A 12100-nucleotide genomic window follows, 5' to 3' on the forward strand; every position below is an offset into this window, starting at 1 on the left:
TTTTGGTGATATTTTATTTAACTTTTGGTCACTAAAACTTGATTTGCAAAAAAACATTATTTTTTATAATTTTTTTTTTATATGTTTTAGAGGACATCAAATGCCAACTTTTCATAAATTTCCAGGTAGTGCAAAAAATCTTTAAGCGAGTTATGAATTTTTGAATCAATACCATTTTTTCAAAAAATCGAAAAATTGGTCGCAAAAATGTTTGAACTTTATTTTTCGATGTAAAATCAAATTTGCAATAAAAAAGTACTTAAGTGAAATTTTGATAAAAAGCACCGTTTTCAAGTTAAATCCATTTTTAGGGGACTTTTTTGAAAATAGTCGCAGTTTTTCATTTTTTAAAATTAGTGCACATGTTTGCCCAACGTTGAAAAAAATATTTTTGAAAAGCTGAAAAAATTATCTATATTTTGCATATTTGGACTTTGTTGATACGACCCTTAGTTGCTGAGATATTGCCATGCAAAGGTTTAAAAACATGAAAATTGATGTTTTATAAGTCCCACCCAAACAACACACCATTTTCTAATGTCGACATCTCAGCAACTAACGGTTGGATTTTCAATGTTAAAATATGAAACATTCGTGAAATTTTCCGATCTTTTCGAAAAAAATATTTTCAATTTTTTAAACCAAGACTAACATTTCAAAAGGGCCAAACATTCAATATTACGCCCTTTTAAAATGTTAGTCTTGGTTTAAAAAAAACTTAGAAAACATCAATTTTCCTGTTTTTAAACCTTTGCATGGCAATATCTCAGCAACTAAGGGTCGTATCAACAAAGTCCAAAGAAGCAAAATATAGAGAATTTTTTCAGCTTTTCAAAAATATTTTTTTCAAAGGTGGGCAAACATGTGCACTAATTTAAAAAAATTAAAAACTGCGACTAATTTTTAAAAAGTCACCTAAAAATGGATTTAACTTGAAAACGGTGCACTTTATCAAAATTTCACTAGAGTACTTTTTGATTGCAAATTTGATATTACATCGAAAAATGAAGTTGAAACATTTTTTCGACCGATTTTTCGATTTTTTGAAAAAAATAGTATTGATTCAAAAAATCATAACTCGCTCAAAGATTTTTTGCACAACCTGGAAATTTCTGAAAAGTTGGCATTTGATGTCCTCTAAAACATATAAAAAAAATAAAAATAGTGTTTTTTTTTTGCAAATCAAGTTTTAGTGACAAAAAGTTAAATAAAAAATCACCAAAATTTTGTTTACCGTGTATCATTTTTTTTCAGTGTAGTCCATATCCATACCTACAACTTTGCCGAAGACACCAGATCGATCAAAAAATTCCTTCAGAAGATACAGATTTTCGAATTTTCATACATCATTTTTGTATGGCCAGCTGCCAAATTTGTATGGAAAATTATATGGACAAACTAATGATGCAAAATGGCTTCTTTGGGCATACTGAAGGCACCAAAAAAGTTTCAGTCGGATTAAAAAATACAAAAAAAAAATCGAATGACCGAAATCTGAGAGAACTACTCATGGCTTATTTTTTGTGGTCATCAAAAACTAATAATTTATATTTTTCGAAATAGATTTTTTGTGAAGTCAAAAAGTCAATGAAAAAGTCGTCAACTTATTTTAATTGTACCATTTTTTTTTTTTGAATAGTCCTTATCAATACATACAACTTTGCCGAAGACCCTAAACCGGTCAGAAAAACCCTTCCCAAGATTCAGAATCTCGAATATTTCCTTACCACAGGGTGAACACTAGGGTGACAAAATATAATGAACATAGGGATACCCCTTGGTTCGATTCTTTAGGTAAAAATAAGTAACTGTGCTAATTTGGAGCCAAAGCGGTTAAGGTTTAAGGGTCGCTTATTATCCTTGAAGTTTATATGAAAAAAATCGAAAAAATGTATGGGGAAAAGCATCATTTACGAAATTCCAACAAAAGGTGGCATAAAATGTGTCGAATCATTGTCAAGTGTGAGATTCTTCTGTAAATCCAAAGTTTTATGACAAACAACTTTGTCGAAGACCGCAAAACGATCCGTGTTAACCCTGGCGAGTTATTAACGATTTAAACAACACGTTTTGATACTTATTTTTACTTATTACGAATCAGGGGTATCCCTGATGTAAATTTCATCATCGACATTTTGGCCGCCATCTTGGATTTAAAAATTCTAAATCACTTATTTAAGACTATTCTAGGGGTCGTATTAAAGCTCGACTATCAAAAATAGAGAACGAATATTTTTTTTTTTCGTGAATCGATTATCCGAAGTTTCAATTATTCGAAGTGAATTTTGCCAAGGCCTTCGGATAATCGAGTCTGGACTGTATAGATTTTTTCAAACAAACAATTTTCTACCAAATTTTCTGTTTTTGCTTTTTGCTTGTTTTTAAATACCCCTGACTCAAGGTGGTTTGTAAAACACCCAAAAAGCAAAAACAGGAAATTTGGTTTATTGGACCTTTTCAAAAAAAACTCCAGAATTTACAAAGTGGATTCAGTTGATTTTTCTTAAATTATCATTATGGTATGGGCAGTTGCCAAAATTGTAAGGCTATTTATAAAATGCCTTTTTTAGGGAAGCCCCTCGAATTTTTATCACAGCAAAAACAAATATAGTGAAATTAATTTCCGTTTTTCAAGAAGAATTGCTCAATTTTATTCTTCTATTATTTATTGATATGATCATGTTTTTTTAAACTGAAAAGTGTAATAACCTTCTGTGTGCTGTTATTAATACCAACTACACAACGAGAAAAAAAAAATCCACTCCCACGACTGCAATTAGCTATTTCGGGATCTGCAAAAGTAAACAAACAAATCCAAAGTGTACACACAGAGGTAGGAGACGGCGACTACATGCTGCGAAACACGACGCGCGTTCGCTTTCGGTGGTTGTTTGGCGAGGAAGTTGTCATTATGATTCGTCACTCCCGTCCCAATGGCGTTGCACATCCCACCCCCTCACAACACCATCAAATTTACAACAGGTCTGGTCTGACCACCCTGGCTTAGCTATCAGCCGTCGACATTGGCGAGATTGCCTAATACGACGACGACCTCACCTCGTCCCCTTGAGCTGCTCTATCTACCTCTAGTCGAGCTTAGTAGTAGGTATGGATGAAGAGTTGTGGTGTTTTATTTATTGCAAGCCTTCTGTAGAGCTGTCCAAACAAGGGCAGCTCGAGCGGGAGGGGGCGAAGGCGTTCTATAGAAGACACTCACACACGACACGCCGTTTTGGTGGTTCCAAAAATTGTTACGACGATCATCGTGAAGACCTCCACCGAGTACGAGGTGAATAAGAATGATTGCTTTTTGATTAGATTTCCAACAGTGGTTTGGTTTGTCACGGAGAAAATATGTTCAAATCATAGCACTCTGCTCAATACTTTGAAAGTCAATGTGAATAAATGATGATTATAGTCAAGAATATGGTTCCTAGAAGCTGTTCCAACTGACAAAATTAAAATTTAGTTCATATTTGGCTAAAAACTAAAAAATCTAATTTCGCAAGTAATCCCGATTGAATCTTTATTTTTTAGAACAAATCCATGGAGGCCTATAGCATTACAAAAAAAAAATCAGCAGTTATTCTCATCGATTTTTTCCTCTGTCCATCAGCTACCGATAATCATAATCTACGACGGAGGCGGCTCACTTTGGAGTGGATTCACACCTTAGCCGAGTGGCGATAAGCTATCTCAAAGTGTGACACCTTTTATCTTTCTGATGTGGCTTAGCTTTGTCATTGCCAGACTAAGGTGGGAACCCGGAAAATGAACATCAAACTTGTTCATTGAGCATCTTGCACCATGTTTGGTCCGATGGAAAGCCTCGCGTGGAGCGATACTAATTCCCCATATTGAAAAGCGCTTTGTTGAGCTTTGTTGTGTGCCAATCGATATGATTGCATTTAATTTTTCAATCCATTTCCCGCAACCGATTACGTTTAGTCGATCACCAGCCAGCTGATGATGGATGCTGAGCTTCTGCGATAGCCAGGTGCTTCCACAGGTGAGTAATTCTCTACGAAATCGGTATTTTTTCTTTAATTTTAATTTTTGTATTTTTCAATCTGGCTGAAACTTTTTTGGTGCCTTCGGTATGCCCAAAGAAGCCATTTTGCATCATTAGTTTATCCATATAATTTTCCATACAAATTGGCAGCTGTCCATACAAAACATGATTTAATAAATTCTAAAATCTGTATCTTTTAAAGGAATTTTTGATCGATTTGGTGTCTTCGGCAAAGTTGTAGGTATGGATAAGGAGTACACTGGAAAAATGTGATACACGGTAAACACATTTTTGGTGATTTTAAATTTCACTTTTTGTCACTAAAACTTGATTTGCAAAAAAAAAACAATATTTTTCATTTTTTTTTTTCATTTTCTGGTATGATTTAGAGGACATCAAATGCCAACTTTTCAGAAATTTCCAGAATGGGCCAAAAATCTTTGACCGAGTTATGAATTTTTGAATCAATACTGGTTTTTTGAAAAAATCGAAATATTGGTCGCAATTTTTTTTCAATTTCATTTTTCGATGCACATAAAATCAAATTTGCAATCAAAAAGTACTTCAGTGAAATTTTGATAAAGTGCACCGTTTTCAAGTTATAGCCAGTCTTTGAAAATAGTCGAAATTTTCATTTTTTTTTAAATTAGTGCCCATTTTTGCTCACCCTTGAAAAAGATATTTTTGAAAAGCTGAGAAAATTCTCTATATTTTGCTTTTTTGAACTTTGTTGATACGACCCTTAGTTACTGAGATATTGCCATGCAAAGGTTTAAAAACATGGAAATTGATGTTTTTCAAGTCTCACCCAAACAACACGCCATTTTCTAACGTCGATATCTCAGCAACTAATGGTCCGATTATCAATATTAAAATATGAAACATTCGTGAAATTTTCTGATCTTTTCGAAAACAATATTTTCAAAAATATTAAATCAAGACTAATATTTCAAAAGGTCCAAATATTCAATATTACACCCTTTTAAAATATTAGTCTTGGTTTAAACATTTTGAAAATATTTTGCGGAAAATGTCACGAATGTTTCATATTTTTTCACGAATGTTTCATATTTTAACATTGTAAATCGGACCATTAGTTGCTGAGATATTGACATTACAAAACGGTGGGTTGTTTGGGTGAGACTTAGAAAACATCAATTTTTCTGTTTTTTAAACACTTGCATGGCAATATTTAGCAACTAAGGGTCTTATCAACAAAGTTCAAAAAAGCAAAATATAGAGAATTTTCTCATCTTTTCAAATATATTTTTTTTCAAAAGTGGGCAAAAAAGTGCACAGATTAAAAAAAAAACATAAAAACCGCTACTATTTTCCAAAAAGTTACCTAAAAATGGCTATAACTTGAAAACGGTGCACTTTATCAAAATCCAAGTACTTTTTGATTGCAAATTTTATTTTACATCGAAAAATTAAGTTGAAAAATTGTGACCAATATTTCGTTTTTTTTAAAATCAGTTTTGATTCAAAAATTCATAACTCGCTCAAAGATTTTTTGCACAACCTGGAAATTTCTGAAAAGTTGGCTTTTAATGTCCTCTAAAACATATAAAAAATGGAAAAAAATAAAATGTTTTTTTTGCAAGTTAAGTTTAAGTGACAAAAAGATAAATTAAAAATCATTGAAAATTTGTTTACCGTGTATCACATTTTTCCAGTGTAGTCCGTATCCATACCTACAACTTTGCCAAAGACACCAAATCGATCAAAAAATTCCTTTAAAAGATACATATTTTAGAATTTTCATAAATCATTTTTGTATGGACAGTTGCCAAATTTGTATGGAAAATTAAATGGCAAATTATAATGCAAAATGGCTTCTTTGGGCATACCGAAGGCACCAAAAAAGTTTCAGTCGGATCAAAAAATACAAAAAAAACGAATGACCGAAATCTGAGAGAAGTGCTCTTATGTATTATGTGATGTTTCAATTTATAAACGATAAAATTAAAATGGTTCTGAACTAAACGAGGAATAAAGTTAAATACTGTCTGCCTGTGTGGATCAATCGGACCGCGCACTGGACTCACAATCCAGAGGTTGCCGGTTCGAATCCCGGGGCGGACGCAAAAAATTCTAAGTGTAAATATAGGTATTCGGTGCCCTCTCCCCGTGCCCATACCTTCACACTTAGGAGACCCGGGAGGCGGAGTCTTGTCGCAAAAAGAACGATACACGCCTGTGGATCCGTTGACGAAACCGCAAGGTTTAAGAGGGCCACATTATAAGGTGTTACGTCGATTCCGTTTTTTCCACTAGCTGCGTAGCCTCATGGTTGCCGCTTCTGTCTCGCAAGCAGAAGGTTCAGAGTTCAAATTCCGATCAGTCTCCTTGAAATTTGGACTTATGAAATGAATATAGAATATTATTCACTTTGCAAATAACAGTTCAAGCTACCCAATGACGAAATACCTCATTTCGATTGAAAGCATCAAAATCAATCAATCAATTTATGAATCTCGATTTTCGACAATCCGTTATTTCATGAACAGTCATGAGACATGATGCAGAGTCCGTTCAGAAATGACAAGAACCACTGGACTACTGTTTTCATGATTTGGCAACACACAACTCTAACTGCACAAACTCGATGCAATCGCCGCGGTTCTTTTTCATCATTCACTAGGTCAGCTCCGATGTCATTCGCAGCGCAATCCAGTTTAACTTCCGGTGAGTGTCTGTCTGTCTAGGTTTCGAAATTCGATTGGACATTCCAACCGATTATTGGAGCAAACAGTGACCAAATCAGAATCAGAATCGCTATTCTACCTGCCAAATGCAACGCAACAGTTCATAGCTATAGAGATGTTTATCGTGGCGCTTTTCACTGGTATCGCGCGTCATCCGCAGCATCAACAATCTCTTTCGGTCTATATCTCGGTGGGTGGTGCTGGCAGGTCGACTCTCGAGGTGGGGTTTGAATTTTTTTTGTTGTTGCTTCTGCTTCTCCAGAGTATACACACAAACTCATCACACAACACACACATTCCTCTAAATTTGGAACTTTGGCGTTTTTGATTCGCTCTCACTTTGCGCGCTGGAGAGAGAGAGAGACAAATTCATGTGATTTATTTTCCACTTTGGGGTAAAATTAGAGATTTTTTGTTCGCTGCTGGAGAGCCCAATGTAAATAGATGCTTCTGTGATGGATGCTACACCACAGTCTCGGTGAGTTTGGTGGAGATATGAAAACGAAACGCATCTCATCGCGGTGCAACACCACAGTGAGGATGGTGATGATTTTGACCTCGCAAAGATTAGCGCGCAAATGAAGTGATTTGTTTGGATGGTATGATTGAAACTATCATGAAAACGCTAACTGTTAACAAGCGTATTGTTTTATTATTTGGAAATGTAGCAAACTCGGTTTTATGCATCGATTCATTTTAGTCCAACTATGTTTCGGTCTCAAAAATTTTGTATACCGTCAGTGGGGGTGACATTGGGTCTGGAGGGTGAGATTGGGTGTCAAAGCGATTTTTTACGGATTTTACCATTTCTCAGGTTCTTCTCAATGAAACTAAATTCTGTTAAAAGAGTTGTGTAGGGGACATCCTAAGATGACTTCGCTGAAAAATTTGGTTCCTAGAACAGATCCTGTTATTTTGGCAGCTGTCTAAAGTTGAGGTGCGTTTTTAACCAAAAGAGACCTCTCGAAAAATCATTTTTCTAATATTTTTGTTGGAATTGCTCGAAAACTACTCAAAGTTTGTAAATATCTAGTTCAAACATTGTAGCATGTCAATACAATTTCCTCGAGCAAGAATCACTGTTGGATGACTTGTTTTTACCATATCGTTGTATTTGAGCATCATTTTAGTTTCATTTGACCCAATGTCACCCCCTATAAGGGGGCATTTAAGGTAGTGTTCATCAAAATCCACCATATTTTGGGAAAATGTTAGTAAACTATCTAAGAACAAATCTACGTTGAAAGATTCTCGATGTTATTCAAATTATTTTTGTTATTAAGAAATTACGAAAGGTGTTTTTGACCCATAGTCACCCTCACTGACGGTACATCTTAAGTGGTCGAACAGGGTTGCCAGATCTTCTATCTTTAACCTTTCCTTGGTATTAATGAAAACCACACCATAAAAAATCGCCAAAAATCCAGTTTTTGACCAAATCTCGATCTCTGCCTTCCACAAACTGACAAACTTGACAATCTCAACTAGTGTTAATTTAGTGGATAAAATATTCAAAACTGTACCTTTTGATCAAAGAAACAATCATCTCAAAATATGGACTTAACCCTTGTAATAACGCATTGACGTAAGCACCACAACATTTTTCAAACTCGGTCCCTTTTGAGTTGAAAACTATAAAATTATTACCACTAAATAAGTTCCATTTAATATGATTTGAATGTTTTATGACCACATTAGGTACATAATTTTTGTAATTTAGAACATATTTTTTTCAGCTGAAGAACTAGATATTTTTGCATCTTTTCTGGGTTACAAATTTATTGGAGTATCCATAACCAAACCTTTGAATATTTTTTTTTTTCTTTTGAACTTTAGTTATTTGTTGACTTGGATAACTTGTCTAGCTTCAGTTTTTTTAATATCAAATTGGGATACATCTGTTTTTTTCTGTTTATTTTTTTTCTGTTATTTATGTATAAAAAATATTTTCGATCAAATCGTTATTGTTATTTTGTGAACTTGAACTTTTCTAGTTATTTCTATCTGCTTGAGAATCAATCCTTAAACATATTTTTGACACACGAAAATCACATCTTACACATGAAAATTGTCAAAAACCGTGTTTATAAAAAAAAAAAAAAAAAAAAAAAACAAAAAAATATAAGAGGTTGAAACTAAGGTCAGTACGTTCTTATCTGAAGATTCAATTCCCGTTATACTGAAGATTCAATTCCCGTTGCACGTTTAGACCACTTTTCAAAAGTATGAGAATTTGTATTTTTCTTTTTTTTTATTTTTTTTTAAGAATTACTCCATTCTGCCTCAAACGTTGTTTAAAAATGTTACTAGAGCTAGTATCGAGTAGGAATCTCGCAATCGAGAACGCCAAGGCAAAGCTGTAGAACGTACAATTTATTCATTTTTATTATTTTTTTTTTTTTTTGGAAAATATTTATTTTGGTAATTTTCATTGGTTTCGATTTAGTTTCAATACTCTACAAAATCGGCTAATTACGATTATTTGTTTTATTTCGGGCTGAAACTTTTTGACCAAAGAAGTAATTTTGTGTAATAGGGTAATAGTTCACCCATAAAAGTCTCCATAGAAGTTAGCAGCTGTTCATACAAAAATGTTACGTAAATAAATATTTGAAAATCTTTAACTATTCATAAAAAAATCTAGTTTTTCAAAGATTAGTTTCCGTTTTGAATATGTAATATTTGTTGTAGCATTTTTAATTTGCTAGATTAAAATTTATCTCAATTTAAAGTTCTGTGAATAACGATTGGAAAATGCGGTTTCTTAAATTTCTGAATGTTATTTTTCAAGCCACAAGGCTTAACTCTTGCAGCTGTTTCATTCACTACGAACCACCAGCTAGTCGATATCCTAACCAGACAAGGGATTACCTCACCGAATGATTCATTGGACGCAACAACACACGGTCGGGGTACTTTAGGAATGCTGCACATACCGGGATTCCGCTTCCAAGACAGAACTTTCGCACTCATTGATCTTCTCTAAAGCTGCTGTTGTTGTTGGTTGAAAGCTGATCCCCCCTCAAGAACACGACGACGATGACGGCCGCAGCGCAGAGAATCCCGTAAGACCCCCCTGATCCAACAACAACAACAACAGCAGCAGCGAAAACCTCCGTAATATGACTTGTACGATGATTACTCACCACCTGGTTTCGTCTTGCGGCCTTCCCTCTTGCCACCGCTGCTGCTGGGGGTGCTGCTGGTGCCACCTCCGCCGTCCACTACCTCCTGCTGCTGCTGCGGATGATGGTGCAAAATTTTATCTTCCTGTGGCTCCAGCTCCCTGCCAAAAAGTGAACCACTCGCAGGCCAACCCTCCACCGTGGATCCTAATTCCACGCACAAAATTGCACAAGTTGATCTTTTTTTTTCCTTTTTGCCACTCAATCTGCGATAGCTTATCTAATCTGTTGGCCACCGCCACCCCGTACCATCCAGCTACACCCGCTGGAATCGAGCTCCAGCAGGAATTTCACACAAATATTATTGGTTTTGATTAATCAAAAACGTATGTGTCCCCCCGCACAGACACTGAAACTTTTGCTGCCCTGCTGCTCCTCTTCCGCTTATCCGTCGTCGTCGTCGTCGCTGCGTCCCACCTTCCCTTCTCCGTTCGAAAGTGGTCCGACGAACCTGTGTGGGGCACTTGCAACGAGACACACACACAAACACACTCACGGAATATCTTCAGCCAAGGTGGGGCCCCCACACCCGTTTCCGGCCGCAACACGGTCTGCACTCCGGATTATCGCGAATCGAACTTTTTTTGGCCCGATAAACTTTTGAAAAGGCGAAAGAAAAAAAAACTTGTGTCGTCGTCAACTCGAGCAGCACTTTGACGAAACACTTTGCGAGCCAGCGAGATGATGGTGGTGGTGGTTTGACGTTTGCACACTTTGGCAGTGCGGGAGCTGTCAGCAGCATGCGTGATCTGCAAAGATTCTGTCAAAGAGTCTGTGATGTGTCGGTGAAATGCCTGTACTGGATTGTTTGGGGCAGGTCGCGTTCAAAGGGTTCTCTGAATTTTATTTAAAAAAAAGTAAAATTTCATATAAAAATAATACAAACGAATTTTAATTGTTTTCCCGGCACGTGAACGTGATTAACATAATTTAAAAAAAAAATCATTTGGTAAAAAAATTAGATTAAAAAATTAGCATCACTGCCTTACAAGAAGTCGATGACAGTTTCATTCGCGAAACGCGTTTTTTCGGGAGTCGTCGACCGTGTTGAATAGCGAAACGCGTTGTGCGTCGTCGTTGTTGCGCGAAATTATCAATCTTGAAGAGTTTTCGTTCACAAAAGTTTGCGTTTTAAGAATAGTGTTTGTTCATAAGGGAAATTCTTTCAACTTGAATTCGCTGTGTTTTTTAGGGGCATGGTTTTGAAGAGCAAAAGGTAATTGCAAAAAAAATAAGGAAAACCCCTTTTATTCAAGCTCGGGCTCAGCCACCCGGAAGGCAGTGATTGGCAATGTCCGTATATTTAAAAGGTCCGGCTGAAAACGTCTTGGATTAGTGTTAGTGAGCAAAAAAGTGTCAACATTTGTGATGCCTCTCGTGATGACGTCATACCGTTCTCGGTACTACAGGACAGTATGGGATGACATACAAAATTTAAAAAAAAACTAATTTAAACAACTTTGAATGGTTTTTTTGTTAACATTAACGTTTAAAAGTATTACCTTGAATGCATGTAGTGCCTCGTTAGTGAAAGATCAAACCGAGAATGTTAATTTTTTTAGTAAAACGGAAATTTGTATCAAAAGATAAGTTTCTCAGTCAACGAATGCTTCACATTCACACTTTTCAACAAACTTAACTATGTTTTGGGTCGGGGTGCAAATTTATTTGAACTAAAACAGATAATCGTGTTCGATTGTTTTCCGTTGCTTGAATTATAAAAGTAGAGGGTAGTTTTCATGAATGAAAATTAGTTTTCTCACACGGATATTATCAATGAAATCTTTTTCGGTTTCAGTGGAGCGAATATATTTGGATTACAGAGTTAAGTAGCAATGATCACGTTAGAAAATGTTTTAGTTTTTTCTGATTTTTGTTAAGAATGGCCTTTTGTACAGTGTGTGTTTGTTTCTTATTGTTTTTCAATACCTTATAACGATGGGTCTTCTTCTCCTGAATCTGTTTCTTCAAATGTCGTACGCGAATGTTAATCCGTTTTTTTACAAAAGTTTCCATCATTTCTCGCGGCACTTCCGGAAATTTTTTCGAAAATTTGTACATCGTTCGCTTAAAAATATTATCACTGTTCCTGAATGCTGGTTCTTCGTTGTATGGGCCACGATTATGAATGAAATTAAAGTAATCCTCCATCTGATCAGCTACGTTGGTCCACTCTTCGGATGGTTGAACCAAAC

The 12100-nt window shown here is 35.5% G+C and overlaps 1 protein-coding gene across 2 annotated transcripts in view; it reads right to left on the reverse strand.

Moving 5' to 3' along the window:
- LOC120414362 (WAS/WASL-interacting protein family member 2) overlaps nucleotides 1-10594 on the reverse strand; it is a 27396-nt gene extending 16802 nt beyond the window's left edge. Inside the window, exon 1 of one of the 2 annotated variants that reach the window (XM_052709599.1) lies at nucleotides 9867-10594. The gene's annotated coding sequence lies outside the window, so the exon portion shown is untranslated. The remainder of the gene's footprint in view (nucleotides 1-9866) is intronic. The other variant, XM_039575524.2, reaches the window with a different exon arrangement.
- Between the last annotated feature and the right edge of the window lie 1506 nt (nucleotides 10595-12100).

This window comes from Culex pipiens, chromosome 3 (assembly GCF_016801865.2).
Source record: "Culex pipiens pallens isolate TS chromosome 3, TS_CPP_V2, whole genome shotgun sequence".
In the NCBI taxonomy this organism is placed as follows: domain Eukaryota; kingdom Metazoa; phylum Arthropoda; class Insecta; order Diptera; family Culicidae; genus Culex; species Culex pipiens.